Source organism: Megascapheus bottae, unplaced genomic scaffold, assembly GCF_031878675.1.
Source record: "Megascapheus bottae isolate mThoBot1 unplaced genomic scaffold, mThoBot2.hap1 HAP1_SCAFFOLD_41, whole genome shotgun sequence".
Classification (NCBI taxonomy): domain Eukaryota; kingdom Metazoa; phylum Chordata; class Mammalia; order Rodentia; family Geomyidae; genus Megascapheus; species Megascapheus bottae.
In genome coordinates this window covers 6,641,956-6,666,444 of record NW_028327585.1, presented here as the reverse complement: position 1 = coordinate 6,666,444, position 24,489 = coordinate 6,641,956, and positions in this window count along the sequence as shown.

Sequence of the window (24,489 nt, the reverse complement as noted above, 5' to 3'; positions counted from 1 at the left end):
AAATGTTTTAACTTATAGAGTGCATTAAAATAATTTTACTAAATGGAATAAACACATGGCATCAAGCTTCAGAATCTTTGCACCTGAACTTTTAGTGAATCACAGACACACCAGCATTTCTGTAGGCAACAGAAATCTTAGCTTTGAGATTTCAGCATTCCTGGTATCCAAGTTTGGATGTGCTAACACTGCCCTTAATGAGGCACTTCAATCACACAATCCCACAACAATCAATGTCATTTGACATTCACTGGTAGGTGGTGCTAGGAAAAAGACTGATGTGCCAACTCCATGCTGGCTTGACCTATGCCATCTTCAAACCTGGAGCAAGTGGGGCTCCTCTCTCCATGACACCTTTTGTGTACTACCCCAGGAGGATCTTTACCTTGAGACAAAATTATGAAGACTATCTCTACCAGCAAAGATTCCAGTGAGATGTGCCTACATGGATAAAGCTAAAATCTCATTAAAGTGAGGTTGTTGGCAGTGCTGGAGCCTGAACTCAGGGCCTGGGCACTAAGCATTTGTACTCAAGACTAGCCCTTTACCACTTGAGCACAAACTCCATTCCCAGCTGTTTTTATTTTTGGTAGTAAGAATCTATCAGACTTTCCTGTTCTAGGTGACTTGGAACTTCCATAATCAGATCTCAGCCTCCTGGACAGCCTGGATTAAAAGTGTGGATCAGCCATGCCGCACACCTGAGGACTGCAGCCAGCACATTTTTTCCCAAAAATTGGAAGAGGAAGATGAGGGAGGGTTGGGCTCATCCTGCCCTGCATATGAAGGAGAGCATCAGCGCCTGAACTTCATTCCCTGTTGTAGGCTGCTGGAGGAAAAGGAAGCAAATACGCACAGGCTGGCAGCAGATGCCACAGAACAACTTGTGACCAAGACTCCCAGAGCAGACCTCAGAATCGATGACAGAGTTGGATCTACCCAGTAACAGAGGCAGTGGTGACACCTGAAACTGCGCGTTTGAGCCTTTGCTGCTAGTAAACAGGGCCACCTATGTCTCAGTGAGAAAGGTGAGATTTTGGTGGAGAAGGTGAGATTAAACATTATGTATCATGCAAGAAGACAGACTATAAGGGGTCTTTTATTATTCCAAGTGAAATTTTGGATTTCCTCTTCTGTTTCTTTAAAGAATGACATTGGGATATTGATGAATATTGCACTGAATTTGTAGATAGTCCTTATCAAGATTGCCATTTTTACAATATTACTTCTTCCAAACCAGGAGCATAGGTTTTTGCATTTCCTCAGTTCTGCGTTAATTTCCTTCTCCAGGGTTTATAGTTCCATCAAAAAGGTGCTTTACATTCTAAGTTAATTCCTAGGTATTTTATTTTCTTTGATAGCAAAATGAGTTGCTATCCTGATTCTTGCCTCATTCCTCTCATTTGTTGACATATAGGAAGGCAGTTGACATTGAGGGTTAATTTTATACCCTGCTACCTTACCAAAGTTTTATATCAGCTCAAGCAGCTTGGAGTAGTGTCTATAGGGTTCTTTAAATATAGAATCTTGTCATCTGTAAGGAGAAAGTTTCAGTTCCTCTTTCCCTTTTCCTCCTCACTCCAGTTAGAATGGCCAAGATCCAGAAATCTAATAACGTATGCTGGAGGGGATGTGGCCAGGAGGGATCACTACTACACTGCTGGTGGGATTGCAAACTCGTTCAACCACTATGGAAAGCACTATGGCAGTATCCCAAAAAGACTAAACATAGAGCTCCCCTGTGATCCAGCAATTTCACTACTTGCCAATCGTCCAGATAGGACATACTAAATTCACTAGAACAATAACATTTATCACAGCACTATTTACTACAGCAAAGGTATGGAACCAACCCAGATGCCCGTCAGTTGATGAGTAGATCAAATATGGTATTTTTACACAATGGAATTCTGTGCTTCTGTCAGAAAGAATGACATAGACGAATTTGTAAGGAAATAGAAAGACTGTATGTTTAGAAATTAGTTTCTGTCTCCTTCTCTCTCTCCTCTATCTCTGTATAATTTAGAAGTTCCTGTTTCTCTCTCTTTTCTCTCTTTCTCTCTCTCTTTCTGTCTGTCTCTCTCTGTCTCTCTCTCTCTCTCTCTCTCTCTCTCTCTCTCTCTCTCTCTCTCTCTCTCTCTCTCTCTCTCTCTCTCTCTCTCCAATCCTTAGGCTTGAACTCAGGGCCTGAGCTACTTTTGCTCAAGGTTAGCACTCTACCATTTGAACCACAGTGCTGCTTCTGGCTTGCTCTTTTCACGTAGTATTGAGGAATCTAACCCAGGCCTTCATCCTTGATAGGTTAGCACTCTACCACTAAGCCACACAGTCAGCTTTTAGAGGTTTCTGACAAAGGTTTTCCTACATGCTATTATTTCTTTTGTGAGTGCTCTTAATGATTGCTGAAGGTTGACTTTGTTTAGAAGACTTACCCTAATGCTCCCATATACAGAGATTCTATATATAGCTAAATGTTTTTCATTACTCAGAATTTCTCTATTGTGTATGTTCTGAAATGTACTGAAGACTGACTTCTGATTAAAAGTCATTGCACATTTGTTGTATTCATTAGTTTTCTTTTCTTCTATGGGAATCAGGTTTGTGATGAACACAGAAGTATGCCTTCCAGGTCAAACACTTTCCACATTTGTAATATTCATAAGGTTTTTCTCTCCTATGTGCATTTTATACTTAGTCATATGTTCATGATGGATTTTTCATATTCTTATATTCATACGATTTTTATCCTGTGTTTGTGTGGTATCATGCAAACTCAACTATGAGTTCTTCAAAAAAAATTTCCCTTTCATTTTATTCATAGGATTCTATCCTGTGGGTGTTTAGTGATAAATCTTGACTTGTGCCTTCTGGGGAAAAGACTGAACATTTGCTAAATTCATTAAGGGTTTTATCTTGTGTTGGTTCTGTGACACAAGCTGAGTTTTCTTCCACAGACTAAAAAGTCTTTCCTATTTATTACATTGCTAAGGCTTCTCATATGTGTGAACTCTCTTACGCTTCCTGAAGGGTGAATACTGCACGAAAGACTTTCAACTTTGGTTATATTCCTAAGGTCTCTAATATGTGTGAATTCTGTTATGCCTCCTGTAATGTGACTTCCATCTGAAGGTCTTACCACATTTGATGCACTCGTACAGTTTCTCTCCTGTGTGTGTTCTCTGATGCAATTTGAGGGAAGACTTCCATTTGAAAGACATTCCACATCGGATACATTCATAAGGTTTTTCTCCTGTTTGAATTGTCTTATGCATGTTGAGGTTTGGCTTCTGTGTGAAGGACTTTCCACATATGTTACACTCATAAGGTGTTTCTCCTGAGTATATTCTCTGATGAACATGGAGTTTTACCTTCCATTTGAAAGACTTACCGCATTCACTACATGCATAAGTTTTCTCTCCTGTGTGTGTTCTATTATGCCCATCAAGATATGACTTCCTCTTGAAGGTCTTTCCACATTTGTTGCACACATAAGGTTTCTCTCCTGGGTGTGTTCTTTGATGCAATTTGAGGGAAGATTTCTGTTGGAAAGACTTTACACATTGGTTACATTCATAAGGTTTCACTCCTGTGTGTTTTCCCTGATGAACACGAAGTTTTCCCTTCCCTTGGAAAGACTTTCCACATTCATTACACTTATAAGATTTCTCTCCTGTGTGTGTTATTTGATGAACTCGAAGGTGTATCTTCTGGGTGAAAGACTTTTCTCATTTGTTACATTCATAAGGTTTCTCTTCTGTGTGTCTTCTCTGGTGCAAAGTGAGGTATGATTTCAGTCTAAAAGTCTTCCCACATTTATCCCATTCATAAGATTTCTCTTCTGTGTGAGATCTCTGATGTGTGCTGAGAGCTGAATTCTGGGCAGAAATTTTATTACGTTCCTCATATTCATAAGGTTTGTCTTCTCTTGGAGATCGAGGTTGGAGCGTCAGGTCTGACTTCTCAGAAATTAATTTTCACACTTGATGTACGCATCACATATCTCAGGATATTTGCTCTGAGGTATTGTTAGGCGTATTTCATTACTGAAAGATTTCTCACATTCACTACATGTATGAGGAGTCTCTCCTGTGTACATTTTCGGATGTGTAGTGATGGTCGGTGTTAAGTACAATATTTTTCATCACACAGTACATTTAGCAGTTTTCCTCCCTCCCTGAAGAATTTCTTGGGCAGGGAGAACAGAATACTGCAGATCTTTTGGACTGTCACAATCATGAATAAAATGCTCTGAATATCCGATGGATTTTTTAAGAACAGGAGACATACGAGATCTATATGCAGTATGCATCTCATCAGGCTTAGGAGACAGAAGCATGTTCTGACACTTTATGAACTCCTCAGTCCTCACCCCTAAGTTGTTACCGTTATTACTAATCAGCTCTGGATTATGTGTAGAGCTCAAATTTAAAGTTGTTGCAAATCTCACGTTTTCCTCCACTTTGATACTACTTGCAACTGCTACTTCACAAAGACATTCATGTGGACTTTCCTGGCATGTCTTGAACACATTTTCCATTACCTGGACATCTAAAATGAGTCATAGAAAAAAAGACACAAACATACATGAGATACAAATATTCCTTACTGTAAAGATAATGACTTTACTTTCCCATCCTAAGTGTTAGATATTTTAAAATATAAAAGTGGAAATTGATTTGTGAGAAATATATGCTTTTCTCCCTAACCTATTAAGAAAATGATATTTTACAATGACCAATAATGTTTTTCTGTGTTTTAGTTCTCTTTTTATATCACAGGAAATATTTATTGAAATTACCCATCTATGTATTGCTACAGTTTTAAGCTGAATACTACCTATAATATACCTGCAGCTGTTTTTTTTCAAATACTGTTTTGTTTATACATTGAGGAATAGCTGCCTTTCTTTTATTTTTGAGAAATACTCTAAATATTGTGCTGTTTTGCATCTTTTTAAAACTTTCTTTTCTTTTCTTTTCTTTTTTTTTTTTTGTAGTTCATAGGCCTCGGCCCTATCCCTGAACACTTCAGCAGAAGACTATAACCCCTATCCTTGAGCTACAGCCCCACTTCCTGTTTTCTAGAGTTAACTACTGATAAGAGTCTCAGGTCCTGAGTACCAGATAGGATTACCTTACCCAGTTTCAATGCTGTTTGCTTATTAACCATTAAGTGAGGAACACGAATTTTTTCTAGATTCAGCGGCCACAAGTTTGGTTTATATGTCTGTTTGCCGTTGATCCAAGCAAGAACGATTCTTGAGAGTAAGGTCTTACACCTATATCCCTTCAGTTACAACTTCTCACTAAAGTCTCAATTTAGGTATTTGTGGGAATTTTGAAATTTATTTCTTTCCATTTGATGTCTTATAAAAATTCCTTTTCTAACACTCCTGTCCCTCAGAACCATGGAAGACCAGAAAATCCCCAGCTCATTGTCTAGTTAATTTTCTTATGTTGATTGAAACTTTGTTGTTTTTTTTCCTTCCATTCCTGGGTTTGAACTTAGGACCTAACCACTGTCCTTGGGTTTTCTCAAGACTAGAACCCTACCAATGAATTCATTACTTCTGGCTTTTTCTATGTATGTTGTAATAAGGAATCAAACCTGTGTCTTTGTGCATGCTAGGCAAGCACTCTACCACTAGGCTCAATTTTTGGTGGAAATGTCTGGTTTTGAATACCAGTCTCTTCCTACCAGCATAAAGATATTATCCTTATCAGAGAATAATGCCCTGACTTATTCCTTGTTTGCTCAATCATTTATAGTCTTAGTTTTAAAGAAATGAAATATCATTCTTTCTTTCTTTCCTTCTTTCTTTCTTTCTTTCTTTCTTTCTTTCTTTCTTTCTTTCTTCCTTTCCTTCCTTCCCTCTTTCTTCCCTCTTTCTTCTTTCTTTCTTTCTTTCTTTCTTTCTTTCTTTCTTTCTTTCTTTCTTTCTTTCTTTCTTTCTTTCTTTCTTGTTTTGCGGTCATGGGACTTGAATTCTAGACCTGGCTGTTCTTCCTGAGCTCTTCAGCTCAAGGCTGCTGCCCTATGTCTTTAGACTCAACCCCACTTCTCATTTTCTATTGGTTCATTGGAGAGAAAAGTCTAAGGTGTTTTTGTGATAGGTCAGTCTTTGAACCTTGATCCTCAGATCTCAGCCTCCTAAGTAGCTAGGATTACAGGCATGAGCCACGGGCTCATGGCTTTCTCATTTTATTTTGTTTCACAGTGATTTCTACAGAGAAATCTAACTTTAACTCTATTGCCACATAGAATTCATCAAATCACCCTATGATTCTTGGTGCCGGGGGTTTGGGCTAGCATGCACAAAGACCTGGTTCAGTTCCTTGGTACTACATACAAAGAAAAAGCCAGAAGTGGTGCTATGACTCAAGAAGTAGAGAGCTAGCCTTGAGAAAACCCAAGGACCATGCTCAGGCCCTGAGACCAAGCATAGGATTGGGAAAAGAAAATGATTCTTGATTCATTCACAAAGAATTCCATAGGTTCCACACAGGATTTAGGGTAACTAAGAATATTATTGCTCAGTACATCACAACATGAACTTACCAATGGGGCTCAGGCTCCAACATCAATATGAAGATGCATTCACTCACCTGTGATATTCTTGTCAGAGGAATTTCCTATCCAGAGTTCTGCACAGTGCTCTAGCTTGTCAATTAATACAGGTTTGGGAACACAGGGCCCTGTAAATTAGAAACAGTAGACAATTATTGCTTATGCTGTGTCATCATTGCTTTAAGTTCGCAGACATCCTACTCACAAGTTATCTATTAAATCTTTTCTCTCATTTCTCACTGGCTCCATGGTTGACTTTTCCCCAGCTCTGGATTCATTTTCTATGGCATAAACTTAGCTGTCTTGCTCAAGGCTAGAAAAATACCAGTTTGAGTCCCAGCTCCACTTACATGCATAGGTCTTCATGCATGCTAGGCAAGCACTCAACCACAAAGTCAAACTCTTGACACTCCACTAACATTTTTGAGGGGTTACTTGGAGTTATAGAGTTTCATGGCAATTTTTATGCCATTGCTGGCTTCAAATTAGAATTCTTAGATTTCTTCCTCCTGAATATTTTAAGATTACAGGCATGAAACATTGCACCTAGTGCCAGGTTTCCATTATAAACTCACTGTTTAGTGATTTGTAGATCCTATTTCCAATAATGATATATATTCTATTCTGGATGGTTTATCCACTTACAATTACTGTGTAAGTTTGGAATGTCGTCTCCATTAGAGGAAACATAATTTAGAACTGTTGTCAAAGTATCCTGAAGGTATCCTGAAGAATGAGTACAAAATTACCTTAGGTTTTCTTTAGAAAGTAATGATACTTCTCAGGGCCTGGAATCTTTCATTTAAATAGTATTGAAAGTTTGATAAACATTCACGTATCTGCAAAATAACGAGGCACTTGGCCTTGCAAGTGAATTTGACTTTTGCTCACCTAAGGACACCAGGTTGCTGTAGGTCTCCAGCATTACATCTCTGTACAGGGTCCTCTGAGCATTGTCCAGATGCTGCCACTCCTCCCAGCTGAAATCCACAGCTACATCATCAAATGACACCAGCTTCTGGAATGGCACATTTTCATCAAGTAATTAGCACTGAGTTATAAACACACCATGTCTGGAATTTTATTCTTTTTTTGTTGGAATTGTATTCCTTTACTTAAATCTTTAGACTTACATGAAATATTGACCTGAAAAGCTTAGGGATGGTGCCTAGGCCCAGAGTTCAAGTCCCAAGACCCACAAAAAAATAAAAAGGCAAGCCACGTGTTGGTGGCTCACGCCTGTCATCCTAGCTACTCAGGAGACTGAGATCTGAGGACCATGGTTTCAAAGCCAGCCTGGCACAAAATTCCATGAGACTCCTTTCCAATTACCCACCATAAAATGTTTAATGGCTTGTGGCATATCATGGTAGAGAAATTGTGGTATCAACAGGAATAATTCGGGGTAGTAGATTTAGGTTATAAATGGAATTATTCCATTGAAAAGGAACTACATTATATGATGACATATGCTGATACTGAGAGAATATTGCAAAATCTTAGGGTATCAAGTAATAATAATGTGAAGTACACCCAGAATGTTAATGTTCTATGGCTGGCATAATAATCACTTGGGGAAGAAACTTTTTTTCTTTTTTTTTTGGCTGGGGGATTTGTAAGGCTTGAACTGTGGGCCTGGGCACTGTTCCTGAGCTCTTCAACTCAAGGCTATCACCCTACCTATGAAGCCACAGTGCCATTTCCCATATTCTAGTGGTTAACTGTCGATGAGAGTCTCATAGACTTTCTAATGCCCAGGCTGGCTTTGAACCAAATCTTTAGATATCAGCCTGATATCTGAGTAGCTAGGATTACAGGTAGAAGTCACTGCACCTGGCAAGAAATTTATTTCTTGCTGTATTATACTACAAATTTACTGTATGTTTTACTTTTACAAAAAGACTGAGGATGACCTTTGTTCTGTATATAATGGGAAGAGGGGTAGGGAGCTGTGAGCAGAACAACTGAGGGGCAATACTCAGGGTAGGACAATAGCCTTAAAGTAAAGAGCTCACGGCCCAAGGTCCAATCCCCATGATTTTCCCCACTACCCCACAAAAAAAAGGGAAAAAATTGGAGATTGGAGAGGATTTTCTAAAAAGAATATATAGAAATAGTAGTTCAAAATGTAGAAAGAAGTTCAATATTAACAGTCATGAGAAAAATTAAAATTACAATGAAATCATTACTTTAAGTATATTAATATAAATATAGTTTTAAACAAAAAGATCCACATACACACACACAAACACACACACACACACATGCATACAAAAAAACAACTTTCAAAGTCTAACTATTACTGGGAAGGTAGTGAGAAGAAGTAGAACTTTGGAATAGTTCTGCAAGGAATATAAAACAATCAAAAATTGCGTGGAGTGTGCTAAAAAAAGTACTAAATATAGAATTACATAGAAATATGGTCCAACACTTCTATTTCTAGATTTGTACCTAATGGAAGAGAAAGCAGAGACTAGAACAAATATGTGGAGAATCCATTCACAACTATTAATAATAATCCAAAGATAGAAATATGCAAAACAATGCATTGAAAAGGAAGAACATTTTACTATATTTTACAGATGAATCTTGATTACAGTAAACTAAAAATACAGCAGTCATAAAGGAAGAGCTAGGGTATGTTTTCCCTTCCAGAGCTTCCAAGGATCAACAAACCCTTAGAGCCAAAAAGCACGATGGTTCCAGAGAATGGAGTAGAGAGGAACAGGAGCTGAATGTTTAATGATTATACATGGAAGATGAAAATTGCTCTAGATGGGTAGAATGAAGAGAGAACTGTACCCTAAACAATGGTTATGTAGCCACACAGGATGGGACACAACTATACTCTCTGATCTTGGGAAACTCAAGAAGGATTTCTAGCCATCCTGGATGCATGGAAAGATCTATCATAAAAACTAATGTGGAGGGGCTGGGAGTTTGGCATAGTTGTAGAGTGCTTGTATGAAGACGAAGGTTCAATTCCGCAGTATCACATACACAGAAAAAAACCAGAAGTAGTGCTGTGGCTCAAGTAGAAGACCACTAGGCTTGAGGAAAGCTGAAGGACAGTGCTTAAACCGAGTTAAAAAAAACCCAGAAAGCTGAGCATGATGGGGTGGTGGCTCACTTCTATAATCCTAGATACTCAGGAGGCTGAGATCTGAGGATCAAGGTTTAAAGCCATCCTGGCACAAAAAGACCTGAGACACTTATCTCCAATTTACCTTTAGAAAATGGGAAGTGGGGCTTGGCTCCAGGGTAAGGTGGTAGCCTGGAGCTGAAGAGCTCAGGGATAGTGCCCAGGCTGAGTTCAAGACCTATGACCCACCAAAAAAACCCAAAAAAACAAAAAATAAGTTGGAAAAAATTGGATTCTGTGAATTTTATCAGGCATATAAATGTCTTTTTTTACGGTTGAAATAACAAATTGTTTGGAAAAAAGTTTTTACCTAGAAATGTACACTACAAATGGAATTAACAACAAACACAAAATATGCAAAAGATACAAATTATCACAATATGGGTATCCTGCTTCTGTATCTTTCAGTGACTCCTGTTCAAATGAGTCACATATTCTGAATCATTTCTCCCAGTCGATATATGCCACAAGTGTTAGCTTGTACTGTACTTCTTGGGAAATCAAAAGCAAATGCTAAGCAAATGTGTGTTAGATTTTGTCAACAGTGATATTTCAAATATACATCCCGACTCATTGCATTATTTAATATCAATGCCGGAATCTAACTTACACTGGCAGAATCTTCAATCTTTTGAGAATCTTCAAAAGGGTGTGTAAATATTTAGGATTGTTATGTCTTCCTGGAGGAAAGATCCCTTTAGTAGTATGTAGTAACCTTCTTTGTCTTTTCTTACTAATTTTAGTTTGAAGTCTATTGTATCTGATATGAGGATGGCAACTCCAGCCTGTTTATGGGGGCAGTTAGCTTGATAGAGTTTATTCCAACCTCTCACTTTCAAAAGGTGATTGTTTTTGGGTAAGATGTGTCTCTTGAAGACAGCAGAACGATGGCTCTTGCTTTTTGATCCACTTAGACAGCCTATGCCATTTAATAGGAGAGTTAAGTCCATTGATATTGAGAGTTAGGATTGAGAGATATTTATTAGTTCCCACCATTTTAAAAAGCTTTTAGTAGGGCCTGTGTCTTGACAGTTCTTGTGGTCCTTAGACGGTATGCTGTTTAGGTGCCATTTCTTTCCATATATTGCATTTATTTTGGTTTTCTATGTATAGAGCATCTTTGAGAATTCTCTGTAGTGTTGGTTTTGTTTCGACATATTGTTGCAGCTTTTCCCTGGAATGGAATGTTTTTATTGTTCCCTCAGTTATGAATGAGAGCTTAGCTGGCTACAGTATTCTTGGTTGGTAGTTATTTGATTTAAGGGCATGACATATATGCTTCCAGTCACTTCGTGCTTGCATGGTCTCTGCTTTGAAATCTGGGGTTATTCTGATTGGTTTGCCTTTATAGGTTACTGATCCCTTTTCCCTGGCTGCCTTTAGGATCTTTTCTTTCGTGTCTATTGATCCAGTTCGGATCACAATGTGGCCGTGGGATGTTCTTTTCTGGTCAGGTCTGTTTGGGGTTCTAAAAGCTTCTCGTATCTGGATGGGCCTGCCCTTCTGGATATTTGGGAAATTCTCTGAGACGATTCCCTGAAATATATTTCCAATACCATTGACCTCTTTCTCCACGCCCTCCTCAATACCAACTAGCCTTAAATTAGGCTTCCTAATTGTATCTTGGACCTCCTGAAGCGCTCTCTCATATTTCCTAGATTTGGATTGACTCATTTTCTGTTCTTTCTCTATAATACCTAAATTATCTTCAGCCCTGGAAATTCTCTCCTCTGCATTGTCTAACCTGCTATCAAAGCTATCTACTTTATTTTTGATCTCCCTTCTTCTAATTGCTCATTTTTGATGCCTTGCATCTCTTGTTTTAGATCATGTATGGATTTCATTATCTCCTTCATTTCCTTTTGAGTGGTTAGCTCAGTAGCTTTATTTTCTTTGGACTTTTGCTGCAGTTTGGTTACGTTTTTATTTGTGGATTCTATGGAATTCATCCATCTTTCTTTGAAAAACCTTAATTATGGCCTCTTTTATGGCTTCTTCTTTTTCACTTATCACCTTGTTTTTGCTTTCCTCTTGTTCAGCTATGGCTTCCTCCATTATCTCTTTCTTTATATTTTCACATTTTCATTAATGATGTTTATCAATTGCATTTGTGTAGCACTTGGAAGACTCTCCTCTAGGTTTGCCAGTTACTGTTAAATTGTGTATTTACATTGGGTGGGGGATGTTGTTTTTTGATTTGACATTTTTCTTGAGTTTCTTGTTCTGCCCATTTGAAAATGGGAGCAAGATTACTACTAAATACGATTATAGTTTTTCAGATATAACCAACCAAGACCTCTGTAGCTGGCAGACACTAGATATTCACAAGTTTTGATTGGTATTATCACTCTTTCTTTTTGTGCACTTACAGACCAGTCTAATACAACCACTGATAAGCGATTTATACCCAAAACAATAAGCCTCTCAATCCAATCTCTATTGTCTTTAAGTCCCTCTGAGCCTAGAGAATAATTAACCACCTACATATACAATATTGCTCAACAGCCATCAAGTGTAGATCCGTGCAGTATAAGGGTTGAAAGACGAGCAGAGGTCCAGAGATAGAAAAAAAGAATGAGAGAGGTCAGGGGAAGTACAAAACGATTAACGTAGGAGTGTAAGAATATTGTAGTCATGAAGAAAAGGTATAGCATAAGGATAACTGACCTAAGTTGGTAAGTAGGTAGCATATTTGAGTACAAAGTTTGGAAAGTATTAGAATAAAATTTATGTGTTGCTGCAAGACTAGCTCTTAGCCCAACCAGTGGCCTCACAGTGGACCATGGGATGGATCTGTTTTTCTTGTCTACGTTGAGGGAAAGGGGTATTTCACAAGATGCCGAAGTGAAGATTTCAGAAGCAAATGCTGTGAGTGAATTAGCTCGTAAAAAGCATTTTTATTTTCTTTTATCTTTCTGCCAGTCTTGGGGCTTGAATTCAGGGCCTGAGCACTGTCCTCGTGTTTTCTCAAGTCTAGCCCTCTGCCACTTGAGCCACAGTGCCACATCTAGATTTTCTATCTATGTGATACTGAGCAATCAAACCCAGATCTTCATGGATGCTAGGCAAGCACTCTACCACTATGCCAAACTCTCAACCCAAACATAGTAATTATAAAGTCATCATCATCATATCAAAATATCCTTTCTCCTACAAAGAATGAACAGTTATCTATGTGTGTAATGCTTCTTTTTTAATTTCACTAATTCTTCTGTGTTTTTCCCTCTTGCATTTTTTACACATGACAGCAAAGCTAATCATCAGGAAAAAATTGATTAGGAAACAGAAACCTAATAATATCCTAGTAGATTGACGTCAAAAATATGTACAAGATGCCCTGTGTGTTTGACCTAGTGGTAGAGTCCTTGGCTATCACGCAAAAAGACTCAGGTTTGATTCCTCATTACCACATTGATAGAAAACGCTGCAAGTGGTGCTGTGGCTCGGTGGGACAACTAAAGCCTAAAGAAAGCCCAAGAATAATGTTCACACTCTGAGGTCAATTCCCAAGACTAGGAAAAACCAAAAAATTTCGACAAGGGGCAAAATGCAGGCAGAGAAGGCACTGTGAAGCAAATGTTTTGTAAAGGATGAGGGCAATATTGATCCTTAAGTTTGGATCTTACCTAAGAAAGGCTCCTTGAGCCTCAGACCACACTGGTAGATGGGCCTAGTGGAAGACATTGGGATTGGACAAATAAGGTGTGCTGTTTACTACACCCACATGTATATTGTGAGATTGGAGGAGAGATTTAGCCTCCTGTATTTCTTTGGATAGGTCTTCTGTGAGCAAGGATCTTTGGTCATTGGGCCCTGAAAGGTGACCCTGCCTCCCTCACAATGGAACAGAATATGGAACCCTGGTAACCAAGCCACTGTAACTAACAACCGACTCAAGCCAGCTCACTTGGCCTTTGGCCTAGGAGGAAGAAAGATGTTCCTGTGCTGTTGCCAAAGGTCAGGAAACTCGAGTCTCAGGCATGGAAGTTGTGGATGTCTTACTCGAAGATGTACATGCTAGATCATTGCCAAGCCACAAATACAGTATAACAGAACTTTCTCTAAGAAGAAGGCCAGGAAAATCCAGGGCAACTAGATGAGGTATATTTCTAAGAAGAAATGTATTTGACCCCATCATCCTCACCACACACTACAACTTTCTGTTTTTTAAATTTTTTTATTGTAATTAGTAAAAGGGTTAGATTATATTTGCCAGATAGAAGGTGCATTAATTCACATACATTGATACCCATTCACATGTCTTGGTACACATTTCCCTCCAACCCCACACCCCCCACCCGTCTTGGTTTTCCCCTCTTCCCTATCAAATTTGAAATATCCAAATACAAATAAATTCAATATAACAGATAACAAAGTGAGATACTATACAAATATGGGATAACCAAGGGACAGCAAACGAGATGAGAGACAACATAGTACATTAAGGACAACAATCATTCATTATGTGGCTTTTGTTTCAATATCCTGGAGGTCCTTTCATTTAGCTTCACATTATATGGCCTTATATATGGCCTTTTGCTCTATTGACAATCTCTGCTAGTAGAGCCCAAGGTTTCTACCGATTATGAAGAATGAGGGAAACCACTGAGCCTAAGTTCCTTTGAGTCTGGCTTACTTCACTTAATATGATTTGTTCTAAGTCTTTCCATTTCCTAACAAATGGGGCGATGTCATTCTTTCTGACAGCAGCATAGAATTCCATTGTGTACAAATACCACAACTTGTTGATCCACTCATCAACTGAGGGACATCTGGGTTTGTTCCATATCTTTGCTATGGTGAATAGTGCTGCAATGAACATTGTTGTGCTAGTGGGTTAAGTATGCCCTTGTTTCTGGATTGTTGGGTAAATGCCAAGTAGTGGAATTGCTGGGTCATAGGGGAGTTCTATGTTTAGCCTTTTGAGGCACTGCCACTCTGCTTTCCATAGTGGTTGAACGAGTTTGCACTCCCACCAACAGTGTAGTAATGATCCCTCCTGGCCACATCCCTCCAGCATCTGTTGTCATTCGTTTTCCTGAACCTGACCATTCTAACTGGAATGAGGTGGAATCTTAGAGTTGTTTTGATTTGCATTTCTTTTATGATCAGAGATGTGGAGCATTTCTTCATGTGTCTGTAGGCCATTTTTGTTTCTTCTTCAGAGAAGACTCTCTTTAAGTCTTTGGCCCATTTTTTAATGGTATGGGTGTTACTTTGGAGGTTAGTTTTGGAGTGATTTAATTTTTAGAGTTGTTGATATATTTAGATATGAGGCCTTTGTCCGTTTTTTGGTTGGTGAAGATCTTCTCCCACTCTGTAGGCTTCCTGATTAGTTTACTAGCTATATCCGTTGCCATACAAAAGCTCTGCAGTTTAATGCAGTCCCACTTATCCAGCGTTTCTCTGATTTGTTGTGATTCTTGGTCCTTATTAAGAAAGTTTCGACCTGTGCCAAGGAGGCCTAGTGTATCTCCTATTCCTTCCTGTAAACTTTTCAGTGTGTCAGCTTTTACCTCCAGGTCTTTGATCCATTTGGAGTTAATTCTAGTGCAAGGTGACAAAGAAGGATCCAAATTTATTTTTCTGCAGGTGCTTAACCAGTTCTGCCAGCACAACTTGTTGAAGAGGCTATCTTTCTTCCATTCTATGTTTGGCCATAGGTCTGTGGTTTAATATCAGGGTCCGCAGTTCTATTCCATTGGACTTCAGGCCTGTTCTTGTGCCTGTACCAAGCTGTTTCGAGAATTATTGCTCTGTAATAGAGTCTAAAGTTTGGAATTGAAATTCCTCCAGCGCTGTTCTTTCTGCTAAGAAGTGTTTTTGCTCTGCGGGGTCTGTTATTCTTCCATATGAAATTCTGAATTGCCTCTTCTATTTCTTTAAAGAATGACATTGGGATGTTGATGGGTATTGCATTGAATTTGTAGATAGCCCTTGGCAAGATTGTCATTTTGACAATGTTGATTCTTCCAATCCAGGAGCTTGGGAGGTTTTTCCATTTCCTTAGTTCTGCTTTAATTTCTTTTTTTAAATTTTTAAAGTTTTCATGTAAATGGTCCTTTACATTCTTAGTTAAGCTAATACCTAGGTACTTTATTTTCTTTGAGGCTATTGTGAAACGAGGTTCTTTCCTGATTATTGCCACGTTCCTCTCACTGTTGGCATAAAGGAAGGCAGTTGATTTGTGAGGGTTGATTTTATGGCCTGCTACCCTTCCAAAGCTTTGAATCAGCTCAAGGACCTTGGGACTAGAGTCTATAGGATTCTGTAAATACAGAAGCATGTCATCTGCAAAGAGGGATAGTTTTATTTCCTCTTTCCCTACTTTGATCCCCTTTATGCTTGCTTCTTGCCTCATTGCACTGCCTAGGAAACTTGTACTATGTTAAAAAGGAGTGTAGAGAGTTGGCATCCTTGTCTTGTTCCTGATTTTAGAGGGAATGGCTTTAGATTTTCACCATTAAGTATACTACTAGCAGTGGGGTTCTCATACACAGCCTTTATTACATTGAGAAATGTTCCATGGATTCCTAGTTTCTCCACATCTTTTAACATAAAGGGGTTTTGGATCTTGTCAAATGCCTTTTCCGCATCTATTGAGACAATCATGTGATTTTTGTCCTTGCTCCTGTTGATGTGTTGCATTATATTAATTGATTTGTGTATGTTGAACCAGCTTTGCCTCCCTGTGATGAATCCAGTTTGATCATAGTGTATAATTTTTTTGATGAGTTGTTGTAGACGGTTGGCCAGTATTTTGTTGAGAAGTTTTGCATCGATGTTCATCAAAGAAATGGGTCTATAGTTCTCTTTCTTTGATGAATCTCTGTCTGGTTTGGGGATGAGGGATATACTGGCTTCACAGAATGAGTTTGGTAAAGAACCTTCATTTTCAATTTCGTTGAAGAGCTTGAGGTGTATTGGTGTGAGCTCTGCTTTAAAGACCTTATAGAATTCAGCTGTGAATCCATCTGGCCCTGGGCTCTTTTTAAGTGGAAGTTGTCTAATTTCCATTTCTATTTCAGAGCTTGAAATAGGCCTGTTGAGTTGGATTAGCTCTTCTTGGTTCAGTGTGGGTATGTTAATATTGTCTAGGAATTCATCCATTTCTTATAGATTCTCAAATTTGTTGGCGTAAAGTTTTGAAATGTATTCCCTCATGATATTCTGGATCTTGGTAATTTCTGTCATGATATTACCATTTTCATCTGCGATTTTGTTTATTGCGATATGCTCTCTCCTTTTTTTCTTAAGATTTGCTAAGGGCTTGTCAATTTTGTTAATTCTTTCAAAGAACCAACTCCTTGTTTTGTTGATTCTTTCTATAGATTTTTTTTATTCCAAATCATTTAATTCTGCTTTGATTTTAATAATTTGCTTTCTCCTAATGGGTTTAGGGTTGGTTTGTTGCTCTTTTTCCAGGAGGTTAAGGTGAAACATTAACTAGTTGGTTTGCCATTTTTCCAACTTGCTGTTGTAGGCACTCAGTGCTATAAATTTTCCTCTGAGTACGGCCTTTGTTGTGTCCCTAAGGAGTTGATATTTGCGTGCTCCTTATTGTTAAATTTCGTAAACAGTTGGATATCTGTTCTGATCTCTTCGATTACCCATTGTTTTTGATTCAACAATGTGTTGTTCAGTCTCCATTAGTTACAGGATTTTCGATCCAATTTGATGCCTTTATGGTCTGAGAGTGTGCATTAAATGATTTCAGTGTTTCTGAATCTGTCCAGGTTTGTTTTATGGCCTAAGATGTGGTCTATTTTAGAAAATGTTCCATGTGATGCTGAGGAAAACGTATATTGTGTTGTTACTGGGTGGAATATTTTGCAGATGTCTGTTAGATCTAGTTGGTCTATATAGTTGTTCAGTTCTAAGTTTTCTCTGTTGAGTTTTTGCCTTGTTGATCTGTCCATAGGTGAGAGTGGTGTGTTAAACTCACCAACAATCACTGTATTTCGATCTATGTATGGTTTCAGTGTAAGTAAAGTTTGCTTGATGAAGTTTGGTGCTCCGGGATTGGATGTGAAATATTTATGATCGTTATGTTTTCCTGGAGGAAAGATCCCTTTAGTAGTATGTAGTAACCTTCTTTGTCTTTTCTTACTAATTTTAGTTTGAAGTCTATTGTATCTGATATGAGGATGGCAACTCCAGCCTGTTTATGGGGGCAGTTAGCTTGATAGAGTTTATTCCAACCTCTCACTTTCAAAAGATGATTGTTTTTGGGTAAGATGTGTCTCTTGAAGACAGCAGAACGATGGCTCTTGCATTTTGATCCAACTAGACAGCCTATGCCGTTTAATTGGAGAGTTAATTCCATTGATATTGAGAGTTAGGATTGAGAGATATTTATTAGTTCCTACCATTTTTAAAAGCTTTTAGTAGGGTTTGTGTGTTGACAGTTCTTGAGGTTCTTAGATGGTATGCTATTTAGGTGCCATTTCTTTCCCTATATTGCATTTATTTTGGTTTTCTATGTATAGAACATCGTTGAGAATTCTCTGTAGTGTTGGTTTTGTTTCGACATATTGTTGCAGCTTTTCCCTGGAATGGAATGTTTTTCTTGTTCCCTCAGTTATGAATGAGAGCTTAGCTGGCTACAGTATTCTTGGTTGGTAGTTATTTGGTTTAAGGGCATGACATATATGCTTCCAGTCACTTCGTGCTTGCATGGTCTCTGCTGAGAAATCTGGGGTTATTCTGATTGGTTTGCCTTTATAGGTTACTGATCCATTTTCCCTGGCTGCCTTTTCTTTCGTTTCTATTGATCCAGTTCGGACCACAATGTGGCGGTGGGATGTTCTTTTCTGGTCAGGTCTGTTTTGGGTTCTAATAGCTTCTCGTATCTGGATGGGCCTGCCCTTCTGGATATTTGGGAAATTCTCTGAGATGATTCCCTGAAGTATATTTCCAATACCATTGACCTCTTTCTCCATGCCCTCCTCAATACCAACTAGCCTTAAATTAGGCTTCCTAATTGCAACTTGGACCTCCTGAAGCGCTCTTTCATATTCCCTAGATTTCGATTCAGTCATTTTCTGTTCTTTCTCTATAATAACTAAATTATCTTCAGCCCCGGAATTTCTCTCCTCTGCATTGTCTAACCTGCTATCAAAGCTATCTACTTTATTTTTCATCTTCCTTGCTTCTAATTGCTCACTTTTGATGCTTTGCATCTCTTGTTTTAGATCATGTATGGATTTCTTTATCTCCTTGATTTCCTTTTGAGTGGTTAGCTCAGTAGCTTTATTTTCTTTGGACATTTGGTGGAGTTTGGTCACGTTTTTATTTGTGGATTCAGTGAATTCATCCATCTTTCTTTGAAAAACCTTTATTATGGCCTCCTTTATGGCTTCTTCTTTTTCACTTATCCCTTGTATTTGCTTTACTCTTGTTCAGCTATGGCTTCCTCCATTATCTCTTTCTTTATATTTTCACATTTTTCATTGATGAAGTTTATCAATTGCATGTGTGTAGCACTTGGAAGACTCTCCTCTAGGTTTGCCAGTGACTGTTCCATTGTCTGTTTACATTGGGTGGGGGATGTTGTTTCTTGATTTGACATTTTTCTTGAGTTTCCTATTCTTCCCATTTGAAAATGGGAGCAAGATTACTACTAAATACGATTATAGTTTTTCAGATATAACCAACCTAGACCTCTGTAGCTGGGAGACACTAGATGTTCACAAGTTTTGATTGGTATTATCACTCTTTCTTTTTGTGCACTTACAGACCAGTCTAATACAACCAGTGATAAACGATTTATACCCAAAACAATAAGCCTCTCAATCCATTCTCTATTGACTTTAAGTCCCTCTGAGACTAGACAATAATTAACCACCTACATATACAATATTGCTCAACAGCCATCAAGTGTAGATCCGTGCAGTATAAGGGTTGAACGACGAGCAGAGGTCCAGAGATTGAAAAAAAGAATGAGAGAGGTCAGGGGAGGTACAAAACGATTAACGTAGGTGTGTAAGAATATTGTAGTAATGAAGAAAAATATAGCATAAGGATAACTGACCTAAGTTGGTTCGTAGGTAGCATATTTGAGTACAAAGTTTGGAAAGTATTAGAATAAAACTTATGTGTTGCTGCACGACTAGCTCTTAGCCCAACCAGTGGCCTCACAGTGGACCATGGGATGGATCTGTTTTTCTTGTCTACGTTGAGGAAAAGGGGTATTTCACAAGATGCAGAAGTGAAGATTTCAGAAGCAAATGCTGTGAGTGAAGTAGCTCGTAAAAAGCATTTTTATTTTCTTTTATCTTTCTGCCACTCTTGGGGCTTGAATTCAGGGCCTGAGCACTGTCCTCGGGTTTTCTCAAGTCTAGCCCTCTGCCACTTGAGCCACAGTGCCACATCTAGATTTTCTATCTATGTGATACTGAGCAATCAAACCCAGATCTTCATGGATGCTAGGCAAGCACTCTACCACTATGCCAAACTCTCAACCCTGACATAGTAATTATAAAGTCATCATCATCATATCAAAATAACCTTTCTCCTACAAAGAATGTACACTTATCTATGTGTGTAATGTTTTTTTTTAAATTTCACTACTTGTTCTGTGTTTTACCCTCTTGCATTTTTACACATGACAGCAAAGCTAATAATCAGGAAAATATTGATTAGGATACAGAAACCTAATAATATCCTATTAGATTGACATCAAAAATATGTGCAAGATGCCCTGTGTGTTTGACCTAGGTGTAGAGTCCTTGGCTACCACACAAAAAGCCTCAGGTTTGATTCCTCATTACCACATACATAGAAAACGCTGCAAGTGCTGCTGTGGCTCGGTGGGACAGCTAAAGCCTAAAGAAAGCCCAAGAACAATGTTCAAACTCTGAGGTCAATTCCCAAGACTAGCAAAAACAAAAAAAAAATTCGACAAGGGGCAAAATGCAGGCAGAGAAGGCACTGTGAAGCAAATGTTTTGTAAAGGATGAGGGCAATATTGACCCTTAGGTTTGGATCTTACCTAAGAAAGGCTCCTTGAGCCTGAGACCAGACTGGTAGTTGGGCCTAGTGGAAGACATTGGGTTTGGACAAATAAGGTGTGATGTTTACTACATCCACATGTATATTGTGAGATTGGAGGAGAGATTCAGCCTCCAGTATGTCTTTGGTGAGGTCTTCTGTGAGCAAGGATCTTTGGTCATTAGGCCCTGAAGGGTGACCCTGCCTCCCTCACAATGGAACAGAATATGGAACCCTGGTAACCAAGCCACTGTAACTAACAACCAACTCAAGCCAGCTCACTTGGCTTGTGGCTCAGGAGGAAGCAAGATGTTGCTGTGCAGTTGCCAAAGATCAGGAAACTCGATTCTCAGGCATGGAAGTTGTGGATGACTTCTTCGGAGATGTCCATGCTAGATCATTGCCAAGCCACAAATACAGTATAACAGGCCTTTCTCTAAGACGAAGGCCAGGAAAATCCAGGGCAACCAGATGAGGTATATTTCTAAGAAGAAATGTATTTGACCCCATCATCCTCCCCACACATTACAACTTTCTTTTTTTTTAATTTTTTTATTGTAATTAGTAAAAGGGTTAGATGACATTTGCCAGATAGAAGGTGCATTAATTCACATACATTGATACCCATTCACATGTCTTTGTACCCATTTCCCTTCAACGCTACACCCCCACCCGTCTTGGTTTTCCCCCCTTCCCTATCAAATTTCAAATATCCAAATACGAATAAATTCAATATATCAGATAACAAAGTGAGACACTACACCAATATGGGATAACCAAGGGACAGCAAAGGAGATGAGAGACAACATAGTACATTAAGGACAACAATCATTCATTATGTGGCTTTTGTTTCAATATCCTGGAGGTCCTTTCAATTAGCTTCACATTATATGGCCTTATATATGGCCTTTTGCTCTATTGCAAATCACTGCTAGTACAGCCCAAAGTTTCTACTGATTATGACGAATGAGGGAATCCACTGAGCCTAAGTTTCTTTGAGTCTGGCTTACTTCACTTAATATGATTTGTTCTAAGTCTTTCCATTTCCTAACAAATGGGGCGATGTCATTCTTTCTGACAGCAGCATAGAATTCCATTGTGTACAAATACCACAACTTGTTGATCCACTCATCAACTGAGGGACATCTGGGTTGGTTCCATATCTTTGCTATGATGAATAGTGCTGCAATGTACATTGTTGTGCTAGTGGGTTTAGTATGCCCTTGTTTCTGGATTGTTGGGTAAATGCCAAGTAGTGGAATTGCTGGGTCATAGGGGAGTTCTATGTTTAGCCTTTTGAGGCACTGCCACCCTGCTTTCCATAGGGGTTGAACGAGTTTGCACTCTCACCAACAGTGTAGTAGTTATCCCTCCTGGCCACAACCCCTCCAGCGTCCGTTGTCATTCGTTTTCCTGATCCTGGCCATTCTAACTGGAGTTAGGTGGAATCTAAGAGTTGTTTTGATTTGCATTTCTTTTATGACCAGAGATGTGGAGCATTTCTTCATGTGTCTATAGGCCATTTTTGTTTCTTCTTCAGAGAAGACTCTCTTTAAGGCTTTGGCCCATTTTGTAAAGGGATGGGTGTTACTTTGGAGGTTAGTTTTGGAGTGATTCAATTTTTTGAGTTGTTGATATATTTTAGATATGAGGCCTTTGTCCGTTGTTTGGTTGGTGAAGATCTTCTCCCACTCTGTAGGCTTCCTGATTAGTTTACTAGCTATATCCATTGCCATACAAAAGCTCTGCAGTTTAATGCAGTCCCACTTATCCAGCCTTTCTCTGATTTGTTGTGATTCTTGGTCCTTATTAAGAAAGTTTCGACCTGTGCCAAGGAGGCCTAGTGTATCTCCTATTCCTTCCTGTAAACGTTTCAGTGTGTCAGCTTTTACCTCCAGGTCTTTGATCCATTTGGAGTTAATTCTAGTGCAAGGTGACAAAGAAGGACCCAACCTTAGTTTTCTGCAGGTGCTTAACCAGTTCTGCCAGCACAACTTGTTGAAGAGGCTATCTTTCTTCCATTCTATTTTTTTGGCTCCCTTGTCAAAGATTAGGTGGCCCTAGGTCTGTGGTTTAATATCTGAGTCCGCAGTTCTATTCCATTGGACTTCAGGCCTGTTCTTGTGCCAGTATCAATCTGTTTTAAGAATTATAGCTCTGTAATAGAGTCTAAAGTTTCGAATTGAAATTCCTCCAGCGCTGTTCTTTCTGCTAAGAAGTGATTTTGCTATACGGCTCTTTTACTACTCCATATGAAATTTTGAATTGCCTCTTCTATTTCTTTAAAGAATGACATTGGGATGTTGATGGGTATTGCATTGAATTTGTAGATAGCCCTTGGGAAGATTGTCATTTTCACAATGTTGATTCTTCCATCCAGGAGCATGGGAGGTTTTTCCATTTCCTTAGTTCTGCTTTAATTTCCTTTTTTAGGGTTTTAAAGTTTTCATCTAAGCGGTCCTTTACATTCTTAGTTAAGCTTATTCCTAGGTACTTTATTTTCTTTGAGGCTATTGTGAAACGAGTTTCTTTCCTGATTATTGCCTCGTTCCTCTCACTGTTGGAGTAAAGGAAGGCAGTTGATTTTTGAGGGATGATTTTATGGCCTGCTACCCTTCCAAAGCTTTGAATCAGCTCAAGGAGCTTGGGAGTAGAGTCTATAGGATTCTTTAAATACAGAATCATGTCATCTGCAAAGAGGGATAGTTTATTTCCTCCTTCTCCACTTGGATACGCTTTATGCTTGCTTCTTGCCTTATTGCACTGCCTAGGAATTCTAGTACTATGTTAAAAAGGAGTGGAGAGAGTGGGCATCCTGAATGCTACCCCTTACCACTTTTATGCAAAGCTTAGGCCTGTGGCATTTTACGCACAATTCAACGCTCTGTTTTTTGCTGGTTAATTAGAGGTAAAAATCTTATGGAATTTATTGCGTGGCTGATTTTGAACTGGAATCCTCAGGTCTCAGCTTATCTTGAGTAGCTAGGATTACAGTACTTTTACAACCTGTATGCTCATACACATCGCTTCTGATCCAAACACTCATTTTCAATTTAACTAACAAGATGTGAGGAAAGATGATTGACTGTAATTTACTAGATGGGCTTCTAGTCAGTGTATATTTCCACTTCCACTCTGAAGCCAGGGAAATGTTTCTGGTACTTGTTTCAACTATCTCCCAAAGAGGAAATAATGTGTGAGTACGTTTGCTAGTATTTCAGATAGGAGATGGACTTTGGTGTTTGGAACCTGTTGGGCAGAGTGTATCAGCTGGGCTGTGATAACAGAGATGATGTTACAGACAGTAATATCTTCATCCCAGACAGACTTAATCCAGATCCTTGGATTTCAGGCCTTGAGTAGATAGAATTACAAGTGTGAGCTGCCACCACCACCTGGTTCATTTTGGAAACCTTAATTGCTTCTCATTTGTTCCTTTCCTTTTTTGGAAGATTGATCTAAGCTGGCTGATTGTGCATCACAATGAAGTGATTGGACTCAGGAATTGCAAATATTTGTTTCATCAGCACGGAATGAATGAAAGTTGATGTAAACCCAATAGTATTTTCCTTCTGATAAATAGGGAACTTACTTATATCATTTTTCCTTGCCTTTGCTTTCCCAAAGCAAACAACATGTTTCTTAAAAACTATACTTCATGAGAATATTATAATTAGAAGCTATCTTCTGCACACTTCAGAATAGTCCTTGCATTTATAAACTTATATTACAATATTAGGTAGAAGAATGGTGACTGTTAGTTTCATAACTATTTCATATGTTTTACT